Source organism: Ursus arctos, unplaced genomic scaffold, assembly GCF_023065955.2.
Source record: "Ursus arctos isolate Adak ecotype North America unplaced genomic scaffold, UrsArc2.0 scaffold_25, whole genome shotgun sequence".
In the NCBI taxonomy this organism is placed as follows: domain Eukaryota; kingdom Metazoa; phylum Chordata; class Mammalia; order Carnivora; family Ursidae; genus Ursus; species Ursus arctos.
Window position 1 is genome coordinate 25624402 of NW_026622930.1, and position 25948 is coordinate 25650349.

Consider the following 25948-nt stretch of genomic DNA (forward strand, 5'->3'; position numbering starts at 1 on the left):
TGAATCTTAATGATTCCAGAAGGTCACCGGGTCAAAGCCAGAATGGAAGAACAGTAAGAAACAGTGAAATGAGCACTGTACTTGGAGTCACACCAACTGGGATTTGCATTCTGACTTTACCAGAATGCCTGTGGCCTGGGGTAGCTCACCAGAGCTCAGTGCCCCTCGGCCTCCATCTGTAAGTGCAGAGTGATAAAATCTGCCCTGCCTGCCTCTCAGGGCTGTTTCCAGAAGCAAATAGTAGCATGGATTAGAGTGCCCCTAGCAGACAGTAAAATAGGGCTCTAAAGACAGGTGTTACTTGTAGTGTTTAGTCTTGTGTGAGCACATTTGTAGAGTTCTCAGTAAGCAATGCCACACTCACCTGGGTATTTTGGCTTTTTAAAAAGCCCTTGCTTGATTCCCAGTATGGCTCAAAGCCCAATGCTTGCCTTGTTGGTCTTAGGATTGATAGGAAGCCTGGCGCCTAAAGGATTTTGTATCCACTGGCTGGATTTCTGCCCTAAGGCAATATTGTCCTGAGGGTATATTGAGCAAAACAAAATCCCTTCCCTCCTGGAAGTTATAGTCGAGGGGAGGAGGCAGACAGCAAACAAAAGTTAACATATGATACACCAGCTGGTGACAAGTGCTGTGGAGAAGAAGAAAGGGAGGGGAGGTTAGAAAATTCTGGGGGTCAGTGAGTTGTTATGTCTACAGGGTGGTCAGGAAGACCTTCCTGAAAGGGGGGCATCTGAGCAGTGACTTGAAGGAAGGGAGGGAACATTCTGGCAAGGACCTGAGGCATAAGTGTTTGGTGTGTTAGAGGAATAGCAGAAGATGAAGGTGGCGGGTATCAGGACCAGGTGGTGTAGGGTCTCAGAGGCCATGATCAAGATTTTGGCTTTTATCCTGAAAGAGATAGGGAGCCTCAGGAACACAACCTTCCCGCCTCCGCTCCATGGGTCTCTACCCCAGCCACTGCCTGTGTCCTTCATAGCACTTCTCAAATTTTGTCATTATTTTACTAGTTTATTTACTTAGTTTGTTTTCCCTGTTTCCCTCATTAGACTGTTAGCTCCATTTATGAGTTTAATTCGACAAATGTTTGCTGAGCCCCTACCACGCACCAGGCAGTGTTCTGCATACAGGAGATACAGTTAGTGCTTTGACTTTTTCCCTGAACGAGATGGTGAATCAGTTTGCGTTTGCTGCCCAACAAACCACAAAAAAGTTCAATGGCTTCCAACGGCCATTTATTTAGCTTGTGAGTCTGTGGGTCATCTGGAAGGTTCTTCTGGGAAAGGCTGGGCGAGGCTGGGCTCTGTGTCCTCAGACAGCCAATAGGTTGGCTAATAATTTGGCGGCCTTGCCTGGGTCAGCTCTGCTCCACGTGGCCTCTCATCCCCCCCAACAGGCTTGTTTATCTAGCAGTTGCAGGATTCCAAGAGTAAGCACAGAGGTGTTCAAAACCTCCTGAGGCCTGGGCTCAGAATTGGCACATTCTACCGGACAAAGAAAATCCCAAAGCCGGCCCAGACTCAGGGGTTTGAGAAATGGACTTCACCTCTTGAAAAGAGATTTAAGGACTCGTGGCCAAATCCCCCACAGGTGAGGAGCCACTGAAGTTGTTAGAGCAGAGGAGTGACGAGCTCTAACTTGGGTTTTAATGAGATCTTTCTGGATGCAGTTGAGATTTTACTGTAGAGGAACGCAGTGGAGGTAGGGAGACTAGTCAGGATTACAGCATTGGGTGGTTATGATCATAAAGATGGCGGCATAGACCAGCGGAGTAGTGACGAAGTTGGTAAGAAGTGAGCGATGTAAAAACCGATGACTGTGTCTGTCTTGTTGACGATCGCACGCCCAGGGCCTAGTAGGCGCCTGATAAATAGTTGTGAGTAAGTGTATGAATGAATTCCCGTAGAACTTTGCTCGGACTTAGGCCACTTCTCATGACCTGACTTATCCTAGATCTTTTCTCCACCCTTAGTGCATGGAAAACTCTGTAAGGATAAAACCTGTCATATTTGTGCTTTATTCCATTTACTTTAACATTTATTAATACCTATTATGTAGCAGAAATCATACATAGGAATAAGACAGAGCCCCTGCCCTTATAGAAAGAAGGGGAAGTAGTCAAAAAACCAAGGTTATTTACAATGTTACAACATTCAGATGAAGTTCTTTGCTCTTTGAGCCTGCTATCTTTCAGTAGTAAATACTTGTTGAATGAATGATTGCTTGTTTCTGTGGTTCCAAATCAATATTTGGATTTAATATTTAACAGAGACTAAAGAAGAGAAAAATGAAAAGCTATCTCTTACATGGAAAGATGGTCTTTTTCAATAATACTGATTATGAATTATTTTTACATATTTAAGATAAAGACTAGACACTTGTGTAGCCACCATTAAGCTTAAGAAATAAATAATGAATAGAGCCGAAGACCCCTGTACTGTGCATCCCTTCCTAACCTCATTCCCTCCCCACCCAAGGGTAACCATTTTCCAGAATATGGCCTGAATATCCCCACGCGTTTCTCTATGCTCGAGCCATGTCTAAACATGTACCTGAAACAATACGTGGGGTTTTGTAAAATCAAGCCATGCATGATTTTAAGCTTTTTACATTGTCAATATTTTTACATTTAGTTTTTATGTTTTATCTGTATCTGAGAGGTCGTAGCAAGGCTTGGGATACTGGCATCCTTCTGAGATTATTCTGGAGAACTCCACAAAGGCACCAAATAACAATGGTACTGTAGGCAGCATCAACTCAGTAGACATGAGCTCCAAGCCTCAGGATAATGCTAAGATATTTACCAGACACTTAAATCCCGCATGCTGGCAAGGAACGCCTGTCAGGACTGTTGTGGGCTCCTGCTTGGCCCTGGTACAATGTAGAAAACAGTGCCACCTCTTGGTAGACAAGCTCGAGCCAAAGGACATGGACTGGCGAACCCCGATGGGACTTCTAAGGTTGGAGCTCTTTAACAGTGAACGGATCGTACAACTGTGCCCAGCATCCTTGCTATAAATTCCTTACTATGTGCCAGATCCATAAATTGGTTCATTCAATTCTCACAACAGTCCTAGGAGGTAGTATTTCCCCCTTTCGTGGATATGAAATCCTGAGGCACAGAGAAGTTAAGTAACTTTTTCAAGGTCACACGTGGCAGCTGACTTCCCCAGAACAATCAACTCGGGGGGGAGAGAGAGAGAGAGAGAGAGAGAGAGGGAGAGAGAGAGAAAGAGAGGAGGATGTGGCAGGGCCTTTTATGACCAAATCTCCCAACGCTTCTGCTTTATTAAATTCGGTAGAAGCAAGACTCTAAGTCCAGCCCACACGTGAGGGAAGGCAAAGGACACCCCAACTCTTGAAGGGAGGAATATCCAAGAACTTGTGGACATTTCTTAAAACCACCACACTTTCCAAACGGATTTCTGAGGGGACGTTCAGCTGGACTCGAGCAATCTGCTGTGAGATCAGGAGGGAGTCAAGGGGCAACATTTTGCTCCCAGCTCCGCAGCCAATTACTTTGTGACCTGAGGAAGATCCCTTTCCCTCTCCCCAGGTGTAAACTTGGTGGAAGGGAATGTAAGAGAGGAAGAAATACTGGAGTCCACTTTGTGAATCTAAGTTTGGCAAAGGGAAAAAGCCCCATCGCATTAGCTCATGACTGTCTTTTCCCGGTTTGAGAGCAGCAGACTCTGGCCAGAGTGCCCTACAAGCCCAGCTCTCCATTCATTAGCTGGTGACCTTGAGGCTAAGTTACATAACCTGTCTGTGCCTCGATTTCCACATCTATAAAATGGGAGAATATAACATTACCAATCTCATAGGGTTGTTACAAGGATGAAATAAATTCTTTTTTTTTTTTTTTAAGATTTTATTCACTTATTTGCGAGAGAGAGAGAGAGAGAGAACAAGCAGGGGGAGCAGCAGAGGGAGAGGGAGAAGCAGGCTCCCTGCTGAGCAGAGAGCCTGACTTGGGGCTTGATCCCAAACCTGGGACTCCAGGATCATGACCTGAGCTGAAGGTAGCCGCTCAACCGACTGAGCCACCCAGGCGCCCCCACATTTATAAAGTTCTTAGGACAGGGCACAATAAGAGTCTGTTAAATTAAACAAACAGACTTGTATTGCTCTAAGGAAACACGGCAAGCAGAGAGCCTTGGAGCAAGCTGCTTTCGTGAGTAGATTGAAATGATTTATAATCAAGGATGACACACAGGTGACCACCGGTACGGCAGGTGCACCCACCAGTCCGAAGAGATCTAGGCCACTGCTATATTGAGCAAATAACCTTTGAGGTGCTGGATCATGGGAGGTGGGAGAGGGGGTGGTCCTGAAGAAGGGGCAAGGAGAAGAGGGGGAGGGGGAACTCTAAGAGTTCAGGGCAATCTCTGTTTGCCAATCTGTATTTTAGTGTTTTAATAACTGGCGTCATAATACTGGTACCTATTGGATCAGCCTTTTTTCAGATGAACAGGATGTGTCATAGGTAAACAGGCTTCTGACGGTAGTTGAAAATGGACGGTGTTGAGTGCCACAAACTTGCTCTCTTGCCACCAGTTTCCTCCTCCTATTCCTTAGCTGCGCCCAGGGCCGGGACAGATGTATACGGTTAACCCTTGAACAACATGGTTTGAACAGCATGGGTCCCCTTATATGCAAATGTATTTTCTCTTCCTTATGATCTTTTAAACAACATTTTCTTTTCTCTAGCTTACTTTTTCGTAAGAATACAGTGTATAATATATGTCACATACAAAATGGGTGTTAAGAGATTGTTTATCGGTAAGGCTGCTGGTCAACCGCAGGCTATTAGTAGTTAAGTTTTGGGGAAGTCAGAAGTTAAACGTGGATTTGCAACTGGGTAGAGGGTCAGGACCCCTAACCCCAAAGTTAATCAAGGGTCAGCTCAATTCAGCTTCAGTCCAATGCCTGCTCAGTTCATTCCCAAGACGTTGGGATCTAATTGACTTGTGTCTTACAAGAGCAAGGATGCCGTGACCAAGTCATGAAGAAAATGGGCTAAACCAACAGGAGAACCAAGCAGGCAGAAACCTCCTGAGTGTCCATGGTGTGCGTCCCCTATGGGGGGTGGGGGGCTCCCTATAGAGCTGGGTGCTTTTCCTTCAGGAGAGTCATTTCAGAAGTCAGGCTTCCCTCCCTAAAAGGAGGTGCAAAATCTCCCAAGGCCAAAAAGAAGGAAGGAAATACTCGCTTGGGACCTACCCTCAGCTAATCTGATCTAAGCGGTCTGAGCAAGGGTATTTTTAAAAAGCTCCCCGAGGTGGTTCTAACAGGCAGCCTTTCGAGCAGGGGAGATCTTGAAGCACATTTCTCCAGGAGGGGGCAGTTTGTGGCCTCTCAGTCCAGGTAGGCTTCCTGGCCGAGGAGGAAGAGACGCCACCGACACGGCTCTCTCGTCTCTCTGTTCACTCTCTCGGCTGCCTGGGGTACACGGACACCAACCAGATTCTGGCGCCCTGAAGTTAACTGGCTCCAAATGTCTTCACATCCCCTGCTTTGAGCTGGTACTTGACCCACGTAAGTTCACCCTGGAGTCTAGTCCACCAAAGCATGCTGCATCAGACTGGGGCCCTGCGGGGTACTGAGGGTCAGGAAGTGTTGGCAGCCCTCCCCTGTCCGGGCAGGTGCTTGGTGTTGTCAGCCACGGGGTCACCAGCCGCACTGTAGTCCCTATGCCTTTCCCACTGAGAGGCAGTTCACTTGCGAACTCAACTGCTGTCCGATGCATTCATTCCCTAGGAGCCCGCTCTCTAGTTGGTGAAGACTAGACTTTCCCCGAGGTTCCCACACTGAGGTGGTTGGCGGCTGGGGGAGGAGTGGGCGGCCTTTCCCGTCAGCTGCTGCCCACACCCCGCAGGCTGCCCCCCTGAGGTCACAATTCCCAGCTCCCAGTCTAGAACATGAATTCATGAATCTTAAACCCCCTCTTCCCCACCCACAGTTCCATCTGAGTGCCATTTTGAGGGCCAACGGGAGGATGTGCCACCTTTGAAATCTGAAGGGTCAACTGCCGCTTTTATTTTTTTTAACTTAAATAATAAAAATCCCCTGGCTGTCTTAATTTTTTTTTTTTTTTTTTTTGCACTATACAGTACCTCTTCACTGCTTACAAGAGGGCTAAAGGGGATTTTTCTTGAAGTTTCCCAAACATGTAGGGAAAACATTTACCTGAGGGCAGAGCTCTCCAGCAAAGGGCCCAGAGGGGGTGGCCAGGTGAAGGAAGGGAAATTCCCCGAGGGCATGGCCTGTAGTCCAAAACCCTCTGGCTTCAAGCCCAGATGAGACCTTGTAGAAGCTTCTTAGAAGGGCGTGGCAGCCCTGCTCCCAGCAGGCCCCCAAGGGTTAAAGCAGGGTTTCTCAACTGTGGGGCTTTGACATTTTGGGCACATGACTCCTTGTGGGGACTGTTCTATATATTGTAGGATGTTTAGGAACTTCTCCGGTCTCTACCCGCTAGATGCCAGTCACCCCCTCCCCACACTTGTGAAACTCAAAAATGTTTCCAGACCTAGCCGGATGCCGTCTAGGGAGGGAGCCAACATGGCCCCAGGTGAGAACCACTGAGTTAAAGAACAAGTACCACCCAGCAACGTTTTCCTGGTCCATCTGGACCTGGCAGGTTCCTCACAAATCCCCTCAAAGCCTCTGTGTGTGGCCATGCTGACAGTTCCCAGAGTGGGCATCAGTATGGCTGCTTCTGGCACATTCCCCTCTTCCTTGCTTCCTTCAGATGGGAGGAGCAAGGCCTCTCAGAGGTGGAGAAAGGCCACTCCATTTTTTAGTTTTCCACCGGATTAAAAATGAAGGTTTATCAAAATGAGGCAACAAAAATTGTGGTATATTTTAAAAGCAATGTACTTGCACTGAAATGAGATAATTATGAGATTTATACAATTATTAATTCCTGGCTCATTGGAGGTGGTACTGTCAGGCAGGGAGAAGGAATCCCCCCTTCTCTCAGGCCTGGCTGAGAGTCTCTGACAGGATATTTGACCTCATTTGGAGATAAGGTGCACTGGGAATGTGAGGTCCGAACCAAATCACTTTGGGGCACCTCTCCCTCAACCCCTCACCCACCCAACCCTGAGAGGGTGTGGAGGGAGCTGTGGCCGGGGCAGAAGGACAGAAAAAGGGAAATGACTTATCAGCTTTAGGTTTGAATATGAAATCGAATGTTCTCGCTCTGCCTCTTAGTAACGTGATCTTGGGCAGAGCACTTAAAACTCTGTGTGTCAGTTTATGTAACGGGGATGACAGTGCCCACCTCACAGCATGGGACCTATTTAAAGTGTTCAGTACTTGTGCCTCGTAAGCATTCAGGGCTCATAGCCATTGCTGCGGTCCTATGTATTTCAGGGCCGGTCCCGGTCCCATGTCTCATCTAAGAGAAACACTGAGAAGAGGGAGTGACATCACGTACCAATGTTCTGAAAATCCTCTTTACACATTTTTTCCCAAAGTCACCCTCCTCGTGGTTACTGTGCCAGTCTAGCCTTTCTCTGTTCCTGCTTCCCGGGCATCCCAGCCCTGTCTGTGACCTTCACTCCTCTCCTGCTGGACAACCCCCGTCTCTACCTCCCAAGCAGGCGTTCTCTCCTCCTCAGCTGGACATCTCCAGGCCAGGGGAGAATTGCTTACCCTTTGTTTCCATTTGCTGCCTCTCTACCCTCTCCAGCAAAGGTTCAGCAGCTGCAGGGCCGGAACTAAGAGGCCTCCTCAAAGGGCAACTTGTTAGCTATTCACCTATCAGCAGACATTTGCACCGTCTTCAGGTTTTGACGATTATAAATAAAGTGGCTCTGCATCTTCATGTGTGAGTCTTTTGGGGACATACGCTTTCATTTCTCTTGGGTGAACACCTAGAAGAAAATACCTGCAACATTGCTATGGTCATTTATGAGCTCGAGTAGCTTTTATGTGGATTCCTCAGGATTTTCTCAGATGCTTCCATTGTCTGAGAGTGAAGACGGTGTTACTCTTTCCCTTCCAACACCCCTGACTTTTCTCCTTGCTGTATTTCATTTCTCTTTTGTACCGTGCACTGTGGAGTAAACGGGTTGAGAGTAAACATCCTCGCCTTCCAATCTGAAGAGATAAGCACTCAGTCTTCTATCATTAAATCTAATGTGAGTTATAGGTTTATTTTTATAGGTTCTGTTTTATCAGTTTGAGGAAATTCCCTTCTATTTCGAGATTGCTGATAGCCTTCATCTTGAACATGTGTTGCATTTTGTCAAATGCCTTTTCTGAATCTATTGATACAGTTTCATGGTTTCCCTGCTTTATTCCATTATTGGGATGAATTACGTTGATTGAGCCTCTCTCTCTCTTATTTTACATTTATTTATTTATTTGAGAGAGAGAGAGAACGCGCACGCGTGAGCAAGGGAGCGGCAGAGGGAGAGGGAGAGAAATCTTCAAGCGGACTTCCCACTGAGCTCTGAGCCCCACGTAGGGCTCCACGTCATGACCCCGAGATCATGACCTGAGCCGAAATCAAGAGCTGGATGCTTAACTGACTGAGCCACCCAGGTGCCCCACATTGATTGCTTCTTGAATGTTTTGGTTTTTTTTTTTTTTTTTAAGATTTTATTTATTTATTTGACAGAGAGAGAGAGACAGCGAAAGAGGGAACACAGGCAGGGGGAGTAGGAGAGGAAGAAGCAGGCTCCCAGCGGAGGAGCCCGATGTGGGGCTCGATCCCGGAACGCCGGGATCACGCCCTGAGCCGAAGGCAGACGCTTAACGACTGAGCCACCCAGGCGCCCCTGCTTCTTGAATGAACCTTGCATTCCTAGGATACACTCTACTTGCTCATATTCCTTAGCATACTTTTTAATTGAGATATAATTCACCTACCATGAAATTTACCCTTTGAAAATGCACAATCTGGTGGTTTTTAGTTTATTCACAGAGCTGTGCAACTACCATCACAATCTAATTTCAGAACGTTTTAATCGTCCCCAAAAGAAACTCTGTACCTCCTACCAGTTACTCTCTATTCCCTTCTCCCTCCAGCCCCCGAACATTTCATATACATGGAATTATACAATAAGTGGCCTTTCGTGACTGGCTTCTTACACTTGACACAACGTTTTGTATGTAGTAGCATGTGTCAGAACTTCATTCCTTTCAATGGCCCAACAATATTCAATTGTGTAGACATGCTATATTTTGTTTGTCCATTTACCAATTGATGTACATACGGGTTGTGTCTACATTTTGGCTATTATGAATCATGCTTCTACAAACATCCGTGTACACGTTTTTGCACGGACCTATATTTTCAATTCTCTTGGACATACAGGTAGGAATGTCATTTTTGGGTCATATGTCCCTCTGTGTTTAGCTTTTGAGAAACTACTAGATGGGTTTCCACAGCAGTTGCCCCGTTTTACATTCCCCACCCGTCTATGAAGATTTCTAGTTCTCCCCGTCTTCATCAACAGTTGTTACCCATCTTTTTGATTACAGTTATCCTACTGGGTGTGGAGTGGTTTTGACTTGCATTTGCCTCTGACTAATAACGTTGAAGACTTTTCATATGCTTATTGGCCATTTATTTATCTTCTTTGGAGAAATGTCGATTCTAATCCTTTGCCTATGTAAAAAATAACCTTTTTAATTGTTGTGTTGTGAGAGTTCTTTGTATATTCTGGATACGAGATCTTTGTTAGATATACTATTTACAAATATTTTCTGTGGGTTGCCTTTTACCTTCGTTTTTTATTTTTTTAAGATTTATTGATTTATTTGAGAGAGAGTGAGAGAAAGCATGAGCGGTGGGAGGGACAGAGGAAGAGGGAAAGAGAGAATCTCAAGCAGACTCCCCACTGATGTGGGGCTCCATCTCACGACCCCAAGATCATGACCTGAGCTGAAATCAAGCTGACACTCAACCGACTGAACCACCCAGGCACCACTACTTTATTTTTTTTAAGATTTTATTTATTTATTTGAGAGAGAGAGTGTGTGAGAAAGCACGAGCAAGGAGGGGGGAGAGAGGAGAAGCAGGCTCCCCACTGAACAGGGAGCCCCACACGGGGCTTGATCCCAGGACCCCAGGATCAAGACCTGAGCCTCAGGCAGACAGCTTAACCAACTGAGCCACCCAGGTGCCCGGACCTACTTTCCTTTTTTTTTAAAACAATTATGCTATATTGTGTTACAAATTTTGGGTATAGAGGAGTTTACCTAACTGATATACTATATTCTACACTGGCTTTTTAGTGAGGTTCTGGGGATTGTTGAACACAATGTAATCATTCTATGATAGTTGGGACAAGAGTTTGGAATAATTTGGAATGAGTGATTTTAATCACAAATCTGTAGGGAGATGAAGTGAACTCTTCTTCCAAGTTGAATTATAACTACTGTTATGCTCTTGCTGAAATTAGTCAAACCTGAGCTTGATGACTTACTTTTCTTGTTGAAATAATGTCTTTCACTTTCTTGATAGTATTCTTTCAAACACAAACATTTTTAGTTATAATGAAGTCCATGTTACACATATATTTTTTCCTTTGGTTGCTTGTGCTTTTGGTGTCATATCTAAGAAACTATTGCTAAACCCAAAGTCACAAAGATGTACATCTACATTTTCTTCTCAGAGTTCTATAGTCTTAAATCTTACATTTATTTTTTTATTTTTTTTTTAAGATTTTATTTATTTATTCGACAGAGACAGAGACAGCCAGCGAGAGAGGGAACAGAAGCAGGGGGAGTGGGAGAGAAAGAAGCAGGCTCATAGCGGAAGAGCCTGATGTGGGGCTTGATCCCGTAACGCCGGGATCACGCCCTGAGCCGAAGGCAGACGCTTAACCGCTGTGCCACCCAGGCGCCCCTAAATCTTACATTTAGGTGTTTGATCCATTTTGAGTTAATTTTGGTATGGCATATGATAGGGATCCAAACATTCTTTTGCATGTGAATACCCAATTATTCTAGCACCATTTTTTGAAGACTGTTCTTTCTTCATTGAATGGTTTTGGCACCTTTGTCAAAAATCAATTAACCGTAAACATAAGGGTTTGTTTCTGGACTCTAAAATATTTTCTATTGATTTATATGTCTATCTTTATGCCACTACCACCCTGGCTTGTATTACGTTTTGAAATTGAGAAATGTGAGTCTCCAACTTTATTCTTTTGTTTAAGATTTTTTAGGCCATTCTGGAACTCTTGTAATACCATATAAATTTTAGGACCAGCTTGTCAATATCTGCAAAAAGTGAAGCTGAAAAGTGATATGGATTGCATCTGGTCTGGAGATCAGTTTGGAAAGTATTGCCCTCTTAACAACATTAAGTCCTGCAGTCCGTCCACATGGCATGTCTTTCCACTTGCCTGGGTCTTCTTTCATTTCTTTCAGTGATGTGTTATAGTTTTTAGTGTATAAGGTTTACACTTTTTTGGTTGACTTTAGTTCTAAGTATTTTGTTCTTTTCGATGCTGCTACAAATAGAATTGTTTTCTCCGTTTCGTTTTGGACCGTTCATCGCTAGTCTATAGCGATGTAATTGATTTGTTTAGTCTATAGCGATGTAATTGATTTGTTTATATCGATCTCGTATTCTGCAGCCTTGTTGAGCTTCTTCATCAGCCTTAACAACTGTGCGCATGTACGTATTCCTTATTCCTTAGGATTCCTTTATAAAAAGTCATGTCACCTGTAGATAGAGATGCTTCTACTTTTTTCTTTCCAATCTGGATGTTTTTTTATTTCTTTTCCTTGCCTAATTTCCCCGGATAAAAATGCCCGTACAATGTTGACTACAAGTGCTGAGAGAGAGTGGATATCCTTTTTTTGTTTCTGATCTTCGTGGGAAAACTTTCAGTCGGATTTTCACTATGAAGCATGATGTTAGCTATGGATTTTTCACGGACGTTTTTTATTATGTTGGGGAAGTTCTCTTCTACTTCAGGTTTGTTGAAGTTGTCATAAAAAGCTGTTGGATTTGTCAGATTTTTTCTCTATCTATTGGAACGGTTATGTGGTGTTTGTTCTTTATTCTATTAATACGGTATATTACACTGATTACTTTTTATATGTTGAAACAATTTTCCATTTCTGAGATAAATTCCACCTGGTTATGGTATACAATCCTTTTTATATGTTGTCAGATTCAATTTGCTAGTATTTTGTTGAGGATTTTTGCATCTGGATTCCTATGAAATAGTGGTCTGTGGTATTCTTTTCTTAGGATTTATTTCTCTAGCTTAGATATCAGGGTATTACTAGCTTCCTAGAATGAGTTGAGAAGTATTCTCTCCTCTTCTAATTTTCTCCTTTTTCTAATTTTTGTTAATTATTCTTTCAACATTTGGTAGAATTCTCCAGTGAAGCCATTTGGCCCTAGGCTTTTCTTTGTGGCAAGTGTTTGACCACTAATTCAGTTCCTTTATTTGTTTGCAGTCTATTTAGATTTTCTATTTCTGCTTGACTCAGTTTCAGTAGTTTGTATCTTTCTAGGAATTTTCCCATTTTATCTAAGTTATCCAATGTGTTTGCATACAATTGTTCATGGTGTTCTCTTATAATCCTAATCCTTTTTATTTCTGTAAGAGCAAAAGTATATCCCTTTCTCATTCTTGATTTTAGTAATTTGAGTAATTTTTTTTTCTCAGTTAAGCTAAAGGTTTTTCAACTATGTTGATCTTTTCAAAGGACAAGTTTCGGTTTCATTGAGTTTTTCTATTTTTTTCTATTCTCTATTTCATTTACATCTGCTTTAATTACTTTTATTCCCTTCATTCTGCTTCCTTCAGGTTAGTTTCCCCTTCTTTTTCTAGTTTCTTAAGGTGGAGGTTTAGGTTACTGATTCGAGATCTTTCTTCTTTTCTAATATAGGTATGTACAGCTATAAATTTCCCTCTAACTATGGCTTTAGCTGCCTCTTATAAGTTTTGGGTTGTTATGTTTTTGTTTTCATTCATCTGGAAGTATTTTCTAATTTCCCTTCTGACTTCTTCTTTGATACATTGGTAATTCAGGAGTCTATTATTTAGTATCTACATATTTGTGAATTTCCCAATTTTTTTCTGTTACTGATTTCTAATTTCATTCCATTGTGGTTGGAGAACACACTGTAGGATTTCTATCTTTATAACTCTACTGAGACTTGTTTTATAGCTCAACCAATGGTCTATTTGGGGGCTTCCTGGGTGACTCGGTTGGTTGAGCATCCAACTATTGATTTCAGCTCAGGTCATGATCTCAGAGTCATGAGATCAAGCCCTGTTCAGCAGGGAGTCTGCTTCAGATTCTCTCTCTCCCTCTCCCTCTGCACCCTCCATTCTCTTTCTTTCTCTCTCTCAAATAAATAAATATTTTTTTTAAAAAAAGGAAGCAAAACAACAAGATCAAGAGTCAGATGCTCAACCCACTGACTGAGCCACCCAGGCACCCCTGCTTTCTGTATTTTAAGGACTTTGTTGTTAGATGCGTATATGTTTGTAATTATGTCTTCTTGATGGATTGACTCTTTTATTATCATAAAATGTCCTTTGCCACAGTAGTGATAGTTATCTAAAAGTCTATTTTGTCTGATATTAGTGTAGCTATCCATCTTTCTTTCGGCTACTGTTTGTATAATGTATGTTTTCTGATTCTATTATGTTCACCCTATTTTTGTCTCTGAATCTAGTGTGTTTCTTACAGATAACATGTGGTTGATTCTGTATGTTTGAAATCCATTTTGCCAGTTGCCGCCTTTTGATTGGAGTGTTTAATGCATTCAAATTTAATGTAATTGCCGTTAAGGTAGGATTTATGTCTGCCATTTTGCTACTTGTTTTCTATGTGCCTTATGTCTTTTTTTGTGCCTCTCCTTCATCGCTTTCTGCTTTTGTGTTAAGTAGATATTTTCTAGTGTGAAATTTTAATTTCCTTATTTTCTTTTTACAATACCTTTTGAGTTGTTTTCTTAGTGGCTTCCTTGGAGATTACAATTAACATCTTATAGCAATCTAGTTTGGGTTAATACAAGCCTAACTGTAATAATATATAAATAAAAATTCTCCTATAAACTCCATTCCTCCCCACTTTATGCTAACATTGTTATACAAATTACTACTTTATACATTCTATGCCTGTCAACACAGATTTATAATTATTGCTTCATGCAGTTATCCTTTAAATAAGATTGGAGACCAAAGTGTTATAAACAAGCTACACATTTATATTGTGTTTTATTCACTATAGTTATCATTGCCAGTGCTCTTTATTTCTTCATACGGATTCAAGTTGCTGTCTAGCATTCTTTCATTTCAACCTGAAGAACTCGCTTTATTATTTCTTGTGGGGTAGTTCTGCTAGTAATAAATTTTCTGTTTTTGTTCATCTGGAAATGTATTAAATTCCCCTTTATTTTTTAACAGCTTTTTAAGGAAAAAGGCAATGTCTCTTGTAGGTTTGTAGTATGTGGTAGTTGGGAGTCTCCAGAGAAACAGAACCAACAGGTGTGTGTGGAGGGAGAATGTGTGTGTAGTGAGAGAGGGAGAAAAAGAAGGAAATTTATTATAAGGAATTGGCTCAACAATTTCCAAGATCTGCAGTCAGCAAGCTGGAGACCCAGGAGAGCTGATGTGTAGATCCAATCCCAGTTGGAAGGCCTGAGAAACAGGAGAGCCAATGGTGTCATTCTAGTCCAAAGACCAGTCGGCTTGAGACCCAGGAAGAATCGATATTTCAATTTGAGTCTGAAGGCAGTAAAAAACAATGTGCTAGCTTGTGGGTAGGAGGAATTCCCTCCTAATTGGGAGACTGTTGGCCTTTTTGTTTTATTCAGGCCTCCAGCTGATTAGATGAAGCCCACCACATTAAGGAAGTGTTAGGACTTTGTAAAACTAACTTTCGTTAACTGAAGCTCAGGGTATGGAATGGGGAGTCCTGGTTCAACAAAAGGCCACAAGAGAAATTGAGATGGAAACATTTATTATTCACAAGTCTTGGAGGAAATACATAATACACCTCGAGGAGTCACATTGGGAGGTCAAGGGTATAAGCAGAGAGAGTGATAGGGCCTGTGGCATAGACCTTTATTAGAGTCTATGGGTAAAGTGCTTTGGAGTTCCCAGGAAGAAGGCAGCTTGGTCAATAAAACCAAGAAGGGCAGGGTTTTGGTAAGACCCATGGGGGTCTTATCTAAGTGGTGCACATGGGAAAGACCCTGGGAGGTAAGGGGGACTGTTGATCACAGCACTGTTGGGGGAGTCACATCAGGATCTTACATTTACTTGTGACTCTATGGGCTGTCATCTAGGGCATGTGCTTGCATGAGGGGCTAGTGTTGGCTTTAAATCCCTACAGGCCACTTGGCCAAACAAAATGGATGCCAAGGCACCAATACCATGAAATAATTTAACTAAACTCTCGACAGGAGGGCAATATGCTTTATTAAGTCTATCAATTTAAATGTTAAACTCATCCAGAAACACCCTTATAAAAACACTGAGAAAAACGTTTGACCAAATATCTGGGCCCCAAGTTGATATATCTATGGCCTAATCAAGTTGATACATAAAATTAACCATCATAGCAACATGCAATAGAATAGTGAATAACTGAACAAAAAGACTTACAAAGAGGCAAGGCTGCTGAGATTGAACTGCTGGCTGGCTGGGAGAACCACCTAATATCCCCCTCTTCCCCAATCCCTATTGAAATGACAGCAAAGAAGTACAGTAAGGAGCTGACTAGAGCAAAACTGATCATGGAAGGAGAGGACATTGGAGACCAGAGGCTCTGATGTATTTCTAGACGACTGAAAAAAAAAAATGTTGGAAATGTGCATTCTTTAGCTGATAGGCAAAAATCCAGTTTAACACATAAAAGGAAACTGACGGAGAGAGAAAAAGATCCGATAGAACGATAGAAAGCTGTGTCCCATGACAAATAATGTTACAAAAGAATATTTAATAAAAAAATTAATGACATACAAAGATGTTCAACATATTAAAATAAAAAGTGGGTTAAAAAACATTACCTTTGGGGGCGCCTGGGTGGCACATCGGTTAAGCGTCTGCCTTTGGCTCAGGGCATGGTCCCAGCGTTCTGGGATCGAGCCCCACATCAGGCTCCTCCGCTATGAGCCTGCTTCTTCCTCTCCCACTCCCCCTGCTTGTGTTCCCTCTCTCGCTGGCTGTCTCTATCTCTGTCAAATAAATAAAATCTTAAAAAAAAAAAACAAAACATTACCTTTGGCATGTTCCTATTTTTCTTAAGAACATACGTTATGTATTTAATCAGGAGACTGTACACGATCTGTTAACAATGTTAACAAAGATTATCTCACTATTTTCTCTACTAAACACGTATCCCGTGGTGATAATAAAAGTGACTTTCAACTAGTACATACCTACAAGAGACTGAAATTTTAGAACATCTCCATTCATTTCTAAGACGGTGGCTATTGTGGGAGCAAAGGTAATACATAGATGGGTGGGTGGTTTGTATAGCTCAATAACGTAGATGAACTCACAAGATCAGCCAACCTCCTCTTTGTAAGCCTCAGGTATGTATGTGTCAAGTTTCCCAATTCATGTCACACGAAACTCTGTCATCATTCTGGTTCCTCAGCAAACAGAGTGTGACTTGTCTTAACTTACAGAATCTCCATGTTTTGATAAACACGTTCCCATATTGCCCATGTTCCCTGGGATCTTGCAACTTTCCTTTAATCTAGTCTCTCCCACAGGGGAAAATAATCATCCTCAGAAACCTAGGTGACAAGACCAATGGCCAGGCCCATGTAACTTCTTACTAAATGCCACACAGGGAAGGAAGATTACTTTTAAAACTACATCAGACCTCTGGTTTAGGATGGACTGAGCCCATGTGCCTGACAGGAAAATCCCACTGAAATGACTTGCAAATGACTTACATAGTGTGAGCAAGAGATACTATGAAAAGGACTCTAGAAGGTGACAGACCAAGAAATACAGGTTTAAGTAAAATGTCTAAAGTGATAAAGACTACTAAGAGACCAAAAATTAAAATACAAGTAAAAACCGGGAGGCGGGGGGGGTGGGGGGGTGGGGGGGTGCCTTTGTGGCTCAGTGGGTTGGGCGTCTGCCTTTGGCTCAGGTCATGATCAGGTCATGATCCCAAGACCCTGGGTCCTTCGTCGGGCTCCCTGCTCAGAGGACAGCCTGCTTCTCCCTCTCCCTCTGCCTGCCTCTCCTGTTGTTTGTTCTCTCTCTCTTTCTGTCAAATGAATGGATAAAATCGTTTTTAAAAAATTGGGAGGTGGGGAAAATAAGGTGAAATATAACCAAATTAAATTGCTCAATATTCAGAGTGGGGGGGTGGAATCTTTAAATAATATCTAAAGGGGATAAGCTGGAAAGAGAAGTACAAACATATTTCAGAATTCTGGATATAACCACCAGAGGCACAAAAATCCAAATATGACTGTAAACACTGACTTTAGAGAGTAGGTCTAGGAGTAAAGGTGTGGAGATGGGAAGGCTTTCCCATTTTCTTTATCTTTTTTATAATTGTTTGAAATGTTATTACCATGTCCATGAGTCATTTTTATAGTAGTTAAAACCAAGAGCAACAGCAACAAAACTCCACTCTAGTTATCTTGTGGACAAAGTTTCTCCTCTTACCTCCGTCCAACGGACGAACCCATCCTATGGCTTCTCCCACCTCCTCCCTGGTTGGAAGGCGCTGCCAGGGAAGCAGATGGTGACCAGGCTGACACGGCGCCCTCCAGGGTCATTGGTTACGGATCTTAGGTTGAACATTTTATTTATTTAAGCAGAGAAGAGAATGGTGGTTGGCAGGGAGTGGGAGGAGGGGAAAGAGGAGCTGGTCGTTCAGTGGGTATAAAGTTAACGGTCGTACAAGATGAATAAATTCTAGAGCTATGCTGTACCACGCAGTGCCTGTACTTAACGATACGGTGTTGTGCACTTAAAAACCTGTTGAGCGGTGCCCGGCTGGCTCAGTCAGTGGAGCGTGCGACTCTTGATCTCAGGGGTTGTGGGTTCGAGCCCCCCACTGGGTGTAGAGATTATTTAAAAATAAAATCTTAAAAAAAGAAAACTTGTTGAGAGGCTATAGCTCCCGTTAACTGTTCTTAGCGCGCGCGCGCACACACACACACACACACACACACACACAGCAAAAGGACACAAGGAGTCCTTTGGAGGTGCCGGATGTGTTTATTACCTTGACGGTAGTGCTAATATCACAGGTATATGCATATGGGCAAACTCATCCAAATGTGTACATTCGTTACATACATTTTTGTATATCAATTATACCTCCACAAAGCAATAATTTTTACAATTTTTTACCATTTGAAATATTTACTTAGGTACCCATTTTATGCCCTACAGTTCTGAGTAAATGCCATCAGACCACTCTCTTTTCACCAGACTTGTTTTAGTCCTGGCTTGGTGAGCAGAACCTAAGGGGAGAGCAGCTTGCGAAGGCATCATGACGGAAGTTGGGGATCAAAGTCCGGTCCTTGGAGCTTCCCAATGTGGGGAGAGCCGTAGGGGCCTGGGGTTGGGAATCCTGACTATCCGGGGGTCTGCACTCACCTGACTACTAAGTGAGTAAGGCTCTCCCAGGCTCATTTCCTGTCTGGGGAGTGGGGATCCTGGTAGCAGCACCCCCCACCGCCATGCGGTTGCTGCGGGAGTTAGAGGAGAAAAGGGCTATAAAGAATTTAGCACAGTGCGCCATTCCACCCACGTTGGTTGTGCTGGTGTCATTGTGCGGTTGTTTAAAGCTTGGGGATTGTCCTCTTCGAGCCCTCAAGCCCTCGTTAGGCATTTCATCTGGGAGGAGCTCAGCCCCAAGGACAAGAGGAGGCTCCAGTGCCTCAGAAAAGTCCTAACTCTTCGGGCCAGAGGCAAAGAAAAGGGAAGGTCACAAGAAGACATCAGCCTTGGTGAATTCGACACTTTTCTGTTGACCGCCCTCGAGCCGTAAGGTCCAAATTTCAGTTACCTTCTCAGAAAAAGAAAAAAAGCCCTGTCACGGGGTATGCACATCCAGGAATTCAGACTGGGAATCACCAGGCACAGGGGTTTCTAGAAGTCTAGGCTGTTGCTCCTGAGGTCTCTTGATCTGAATCACCCAGCACAGGGACTATCAGCTGCGGCTGTGACTCAGGCCATGGTAGCACATCTGGCTGACTCTGAGGACGAGATGGTGGCCCAGACTCGGCAAGTCTCCCGATCACATCTGCAGAACAGTTCTCCGCAGGCACTGGGGGGTGGGGAGAATATTTGAGAATTTCTGTGTGCGTTTTTATTTAAAAAAAAAAAAGTAAGAAGGAAATGAAGAAGCTATGATCATATTTAACACATTAGTATAAGAACCAATATCTATTCTATAAATATACACACACTGCTTCGTACACACGTGTTATATATCTACGTTATAAATATACATAGACATTTTTTGCACGCTCAGAAAAATTGAACAGAAGGAGCGACAAAGTGGTTTGGAGACTCAGCTCTGCAGGTCACTCTTCTGTCTGGAAGACAGCTCCAACAGCTTTGGCCACTCGTCCTTCTCAGAAGCCACCATTGGGTTTCTCCATACAGCCCTTCTGGCCTGGCCAAGGCCTGTCTACTCCTTCGGCTTCCACTCAGTTGTCATCCCCGCTAAGAAACAGAAATCATCCCCGCTCTGACCCACCAGGCTGGATGTTCTTCAGGGACCACCCTTGCTTGGGCATTGCTCTATCGTGGACTTTCCATCTCATGGCTGTGACACTGTATCCCCATGTTCGTCTCGCTCACTAATTGGGAGGCAGGAAGGTCTTACTTCATCTCTGTTCTCCAGTACCTAGCACAATGGCTGAAGTGACCACTGGGGTCTCTGCTCTCCCATCCATGCCGCCGTGAAGACCACTGACTAAAAATCTTTGCAAACAAATAAAAAATAAAAAATGGATAAACATCTTCTCTGAAGTCCCATTCCTTCTGGAGTCTGGGTCTAATTGCCATGACCAGGCCTAGGGTCTCCCTTTAAGAAAGAGCAGAAAGTTCCCCTTCAACAACATGCCCTGTTTCCGGACTGTGGTTCCTCCAGCACAAAGCATAACCAAGGACTTCCCCTAGTGGCTCTGTCAGAGACCTGGCTGAGTGAGCTCCTTCTGCAGAAACTCGATAACATCAGACTATGGTAAGGGTTCCAGGCAACAGACTGTCCTCGTGTGACTGGAGGAGGTGGCTCCAAAAGGGGTGAAGGCCTCCTCTGGGCAGGGGCCTCCCCAGGCACAGGACAGTTGACTTCTCAGGGTTTCTATGTGGGGTCTTGCTACTGCCCCCTCCGCATCTGCTCCGCCTCCCACCTTTTCTGCCCTGGCCTCCTCCATATGCCTGAAGATGGATGGTTCCCTGTACCTGAATGAACCCCACCTCAGTTCAGGTCGTCAGAGAAGGCTGAGGAGCCCCTCAAGTCACAGTTCCAAATTGAGACAGAGGTTCTCATGGGTCCAGTCTGAGTCAGGAGCCCAGTCCTGGGCCACTCAGCCACTCATGGCGGGTCTGGGATTGGTCTTACCAACATGGCTGCCGGCAGCTAGATCGTTCTCAGAGATTGTGGCTAGGCATGTGCTCTCAAAAGTATCAACCATGGGAAGTAAAGAAGGAAGCAGAAAGGAAATAGGCCGAGTTCTGTTCAGTGCCGAGTGCATCAGCAAATATCGTAAAACAAGGAGTCAGATCTGAGAGGATCCCCAACTAGGAATCCCAGTTCTCCAACTGTCCCTTTGTGCAAGCCCCATACCAGGAACTCTGAAATGAGGCAGAAAGTGGAGAAGACAAATGTCTACCATTGAGGAGTTAACGGTTCAGTTAGGAAAATCACAAAGGAGCCTAAACGGGCATCAGGAAGCCTGGCCCCCCTTCCAAGGCCACCCACAACACTTCCGTCCCTTCAGGCCCCAGTCACATTCCTCCTCCTCGGGGAGGCCTTCCTTCACCACACCTGCTTGGGTTATGTGGTGTGGCAAAGAGAGCCAAGAGCTTAGAATCAGTCACCAGGGACCTGGTTCTGCCTCTGCCTGCCACCAACTAGCTGTGTGACCTTGAGGGTGCCATTCGTCCCACCTCAGTTCCGTCCTCTATGCGCTGAGGAAGCTTGAGTGAAATAAGAAGTCTGTGCGACACAGTTGTTTTTCCCATTGTCTCATTGTGAATTGTTTCAAGCTGAAAAATGTAATATGTACTTTGGTTAAGAGCATGGGCTCTGAGGCTGCAACTTGTTCATGCTCTGAGGTCTCTTCTTATTGCAGAATGATCTAGAATGGACTGACTGGCTGTTTCCTGTGGCATCACCGGCTTTGCAAAAGGAGAAGGCCTCCCACCTCCAGGGCTTTCCCACCCCCGGGAGCGTATCAGCTCTGGATGACGCAAGTGACATCAGTGTTGTCGTAGCTACGCCTGGACCTCAACTGCCATTATGACGCAAGGCCCTACAGCTCTGGAAAATGTAAGCCCTCAGCCTCTGTTGCTGGTACCAGGACGGTTGCCAAACTGGGAATTATAATGTTAAATAAATCCCATCAATGATATCACACGTCTGTTTGGACTGTTGTGGGACTGGAAATCCGCCAACTTCCATTACTTTAATGTATGAAGAAAGATGAGAACAGAGGCCCTAACTATTTTCCAATGTCTTGATACTTCATACAAGAAGAGAAAGAGGAGGAGGAGGGGAAGAGGTAAGTGAAGGAGAAGGGGAAGGGGTGGGAGGAAAAGGAGGAGAAGAAATGGGCGAACAGGGAAATGGGGGCAGGTAACAAAGAAGAAAATGGTGCTGAAATTAGAGACAAAGAAAGAAAGCGATCACTAAGGCCCTGGGCCAGGGCAATGACTCTAATACAGCAGCAAGACAGCCTCAGCACCTGGGTCGGTGAATACTGATGATGCCTCTGCTTTCTGTGCCCCTAGATAAAATCTCAAGGTGTCAAATGTCACATGTCAGCAGACCGTAGGAGCCTTGAAAGTCTACTCAGAGGGGTAGCATGAGAGGAAACCCTGCTACCCTGAGATTTGAGCTATCTCTTATGTCCATCGCTGCACAGACTTAGCTTGAAATTGTGTTAAATGAAATCAAGAAAGTTTTATTATAACCCCACCTTCCAAAAAAAGGGGGGAGGGGTTGCGGGGTAGGATCTAGAGTCAGACGACTGAGTGGAATCATAGCTGTGCCACCTGCCAGCTCGGTGACATGGGGCAAATGAGTTCACGCTTCAGCACCTTCGTCTTCCTCACCTGAAACAAGGATATTTCCAGTGTAGGCATCATGCAGCCGTTTGGAGGGTTCTGTGAGATTTTTGCATTTGGTGCACTCGGGGGACGGCAGCCACTGCCATCACAAATATGACCACAGGCAGCATCCTGTCTCTCCTCTGGAGTTGACTGTGTGGCCCCAAGGGCGGGGCCCCGTCAAGGTCATTGCAGCGCTCACGATGCTGCCCAGCGCGGCCAGGCCCAGAACGTCCGTCCGGTGAGCTGAACTGATGAAGCCCTGGACCAAACTGCCCGCCCCTCAGAGGGCCTCCGATGTAGAGTCGGGGGGGGGGGGTGAAGAGCTGTTACGACGTGGGACCAGTCCCGAGAGCACATGTCCGGTGACCTCCCAGTTCTCTTCCCAGAGCCAAGACTGATTTAACTCCACGACTGGTCAGTTTTGCAGGCTCCGTGGCACGGATGAGAAAACCGAGTCCGAGAGAGGAGACGGGCTTTGTCTGGGTTGACCATCTTGAGCCTTGAATTCTGTATCTACATGTGGTTTCCTTTTTCTCATCAGCCTCCTGGATATGCAGTCGCCTAGATAGCCGGGAAATACAACGCGAACTCCTGGTGAGACTCTGGCTCACCAAAGCCCCACTTGAAACCAGAAAGAGCCTCCAGCAGCCCATGTTCCAACTCGGCCTCTCACCTACGCTGAGATGCACCCAGTAGCACTTTCCCAACACTGTCCCTTCTCCGCAGAGTGATCGAGAGGGCCAGCACTTGGACTTCCCTGCACCAACGACCAAAGATCACTTCTCCAAGAGCGCATTGTGAGTGGGCAGCTGCGCAGAGACTCCCAGGAGCCTTTAAGCGTCATTCCCAGATTATCACAGGAACAGGGAGAGGGGGTGGTAGAGTCTCCATTCGAGGAAAGGCAACGTCAGCATGCCCTGCTACCGTCCACTCGTCCACTCGGGCTAAAAAGGCCTCACCTGTAGTGAGGCTCCCCTCACCACCCCCAGGAAAATCTTCCCAGGTCCGAATGAGCATGAGTGCGCACTGGGTCCCCAGGTGCAGAAGAGTGGGTACGTGTCAATCTTTAAAGGCTAATCATGAAAGATATTTCACAGTGACCAGACTTCTTTTAAAATAAGTAGTTCCAATTTTCTTTATCACATCGATACACATAAAAAGTTGAAAAATTCTAATAGTGCAGAAGTACTTGTATTAGTATTCGTACAATGAAAACAAAAGAGATGCTTCCAGAAATAATAATTGCAGCTACCGTTTGCTGAGCACCTACGATGTGCCGTGCACTTTGCAGCCGGGATCTCATTCCAGGCTCACACCCGTCTGTGTTGTGGGGACTCTGAGAACCCTGTGGCACAGACGAGGAAAACTGGACCTTGCCCAACATCACACAATGTTGAAGGAAGAAAAAGAAAGTTAAGATCGTAAGTGCAGTAGAGCCGTGATCAAACACAAAGCCTGGGATGGAGGAAGCCCAGAAAAATGAAAACCGTTGATTTGATGGGATGATAAGGTCACGGGGACTTTTTTCTCCTTGGCCAACATCTCTGTTGTTTTCGTGCAGGGGCGCGCCATACTGGGGACAGAGAAGTCAATGTCAGCCGTCTCAGGGGTGACGGTAGGGAAGCCTGGGTCCCTGCAGGAAGGGGCCGTGGACTGTCAGCCTGGCCATGTAGGCCCCAGCTGCCCGTTCCCCCCAGGCCACCTTCCCGCACTTTCTCAGCATCTTTGTTGATTGCTGTGTGGAGGGACAGTTTAGGGGAAACCCCTTCTCCAGCTCAGCTTGGCTTTTGTTCTTTTTTTAAACTTACTGCAAATTTGTTCCCTTGGAACCTGGAACCTAGGGGGTGGGTTTCCCTTCCCTTTTATGAATCAGCACAGAATTGGCCTATGTGGGCCAGAGAAGATTCTGGAATACAAATCTTGCTGAGGTCCTAGTGCTCCTTGGCCTACAGGCCTACAGACTCTCCCTCCTGCCTTGGATTCCTCGCGGCTGCCTCCTGTGCCCAGAATCCTGGGCCCACAGATAAGCTCCCAGCTCCCCCCGCCCCCATCCCAGAAGCTACCTGCAAGGTCCCTGTAATCCATATGCCTTCTGAAGGGAGAAGGCAGTGGGGAAACTGTGGTCCCCCTCTCCCAAAAACTCAGCTTTCCCTGTGGTATCATGAGACATACCCTGACCTTCCCTCCAAGAAGAGCCCTGAGCCATGTGACCCCAAAGTCCATACCCCTCCCCCACCCTCCCCCGGGATCCGGGTCCCCCAGTCCCAGTTGGTACTGCGAGCAGTAGCCTGATACACTTGCCCTTGTTCAGGTGTCTGATGTAACACATTGTCCCTCTGAGGACATTTTGTGTCATCGAACTCTCATACCCACCCAGGGTATCTGCTTTCAATGATCCCATTTCATAGATAAGCTGAAGGAGGCTGGGAACCATAAAGTGACTTGTCAAGGCCAGCAGCCAGAGGCGCCAGGCCAGGATTCTTGCCCCATCACCATGCTGGACCAACCCCTCTGTCTTGTTAACTTGGGTTTTTCATGTAAGGGCAGTTCTACCAGGGCTGTGGTTTTTGTTCATGGATATTACCTTCTTTTTCTTTGTTTTTAAAGATTTTATTTATCTATTTGAGAGAGAGAGTGAGCACGAGCATGGGTTGGTGGGGGAAGGCCAGAGGGAGAGGGAGAAGCAGGCTCCCCACTGAGCAGGGAGCCTGATGGGTGCTTCATCCCAGGACCCTTACACTTAACCCACTGAGCGGGTACCCTAAAACTAGCTTCTTCTTAACATCAGGCTGTGGAAGGGGGGACTTACAGCACAGGAAGAGCAGCGGGGATGAGCCGGAGCGGTTGGAGCTGAAAAGGGTCTTGGAACCCCAAGAAGAAGGGCCATGAGTTAATCACAGTCCCTCCTCTATCCCAACCGCAGCTACAGGCCAGATGCCCAGGGACAGTGAGGCGGGGAAGACAGAAAAAGACCCATGTAAAAAATAGTAAATACTGTCCCAAAATAAAGATTCAGCTTATAAGCAAAAAACCCTTATCTTGTTATTTCCAGAGTCACCTGATTTTCAGTGACCTAATATCACCTGGACTGGTTTTTCTGTATGATTCAAGTTTCTTTCTCTTATTGTATTCCTTATGTAAGCTACCGCGAAGCTTCTGGGGAGCGGATAGGATATAAATTATCAACAAATAAATGTGATGCATCATTTCATTGTGATGGCGGTGGTTTGTTTCCTAAGTTCAGGCCCCGCAGGGTACGTGTACTGGAACCGACTGAAGGAAGAGACGTCTGTGTGGGCTTCTCGGGGGCAGGTGCAGCAGAGACACAGACGACCTGTGACCACACTCGGTGTCTCGGTTCCACTCTTAAAGAACAGACGCCCCAACCTCAGCCTCAGAGGGCTTTCCAGCCCCGTTCCCATCCATGGTTCTGAAACTGACTGGTGATCACTCCCACCCACATCCTCTGCCTCCTCAACCACTTGCCCCAGAGTCTTCCATTCAACAACTCTTGAGTGCCGGCTGTGTGCGAGGCTCCGTGTCAGTGTTGGGAATTCAGCTGTGATGGAGACTGGCCCTCAGCCCAGCTCTAAGGCAGCCCCCAGAAGAACGGAAGGATAGACAAGTAAATACTTACTAATTCCGTGCCATGAAGGCCACAAGAAAGGAAGTCCAGGGGAGGG

At 45.2% G+C, this 25948-nt stretch overlaps 1 long non-coding RNA gene across 5 annotated transcripts in view; it reads left to right on the top strand.

Annotated features, from left to right (window-relative positions):
- Nucleotides 1–1408: 1408 nt before the first annotated feature.
- The window catches only part of LOC123002154 (uncharacterized), a 30383-nt gene continuing 5843 nt past the window's right edge, over nucleotides 1409–25948 (top strand). For 2 of the 5 annotated variants that reach the window (XR_006411734.2, XR_006411733.3), the window contains exons 1-2: nucleotides 1409–1590; nucleotides 21287–21715. This is a non-coding gene — a long non-coding RNA (uncharacterized LOC123002154). Of the gene's footprint in view, nucleotides 1591–21286; nucleotides 25472–25948 lie in introns of those variants that run through there. The other 3 variants (XR_006411735.3, XR_008961471.1, XR_008961470.1) reach the window with 3 other exon arrangements.